General features: G+C 68.6%; 1 protein-coding gene across 1 annotated transcript in view; it reads left to right on the top strand.

Moving 5' to 3' along the window:
- Positions 1-315, top strand: part of KIF18B (kinesin family member 18B) — a 5731-nt gene that overhangs the window by 3604 nt on the left and 1812 nt on the right. The gene's annotated exons all lie outside the window — the stretch shown is intronic.

The following is a 315-nucleotide window of genomic DNA, read 5'->3' as shown; positions in this document are numbered from 1 at the left end:
CCCCTGGGAATCTCCCAGCCCGGGGGTGCGCTGAGGGCAGGAGATGCCGATGGAGCTGCAGCAGAGTGTGCCCGCTCTGCTGCTAAAGCTGCTCAGCCCAGGCCCCGCGGGGCTTTTGCCAGGTCCCTGGGCACAGCTCGTGTCCCCTGTGGCCACCCGGAGGCTGAGGAGCAGCCCTGCTCCAGCCCCGGAGATGGGTCCGTGCTGCACCGTTGTGTTTTAACCACTGCCTGACCCCAGCCCCTGCAGGACCCCGGGGCGTCTCCCTGCAGCTCCAGAACAGCCTCCCCGACCGATCTGCAGCTCCAGACCACG

This window comes from Geospiza fortis, unplaced genomic scaffold (assembly GCF_000277835.1).
Source record: "Geospiza fortis unplaced genomic scaffold, GeoFor_1.0 scaffold373, whole genome shotgun sequence".
NCBI lineage: Eukaryota > Metazoa > Chordata > Aves > Passeriformes > Thraupidae > Geospiza > Geospiza fortis.
This window is presented reverse-complemented; position numbering and strand designations above follow the sequence as displayed.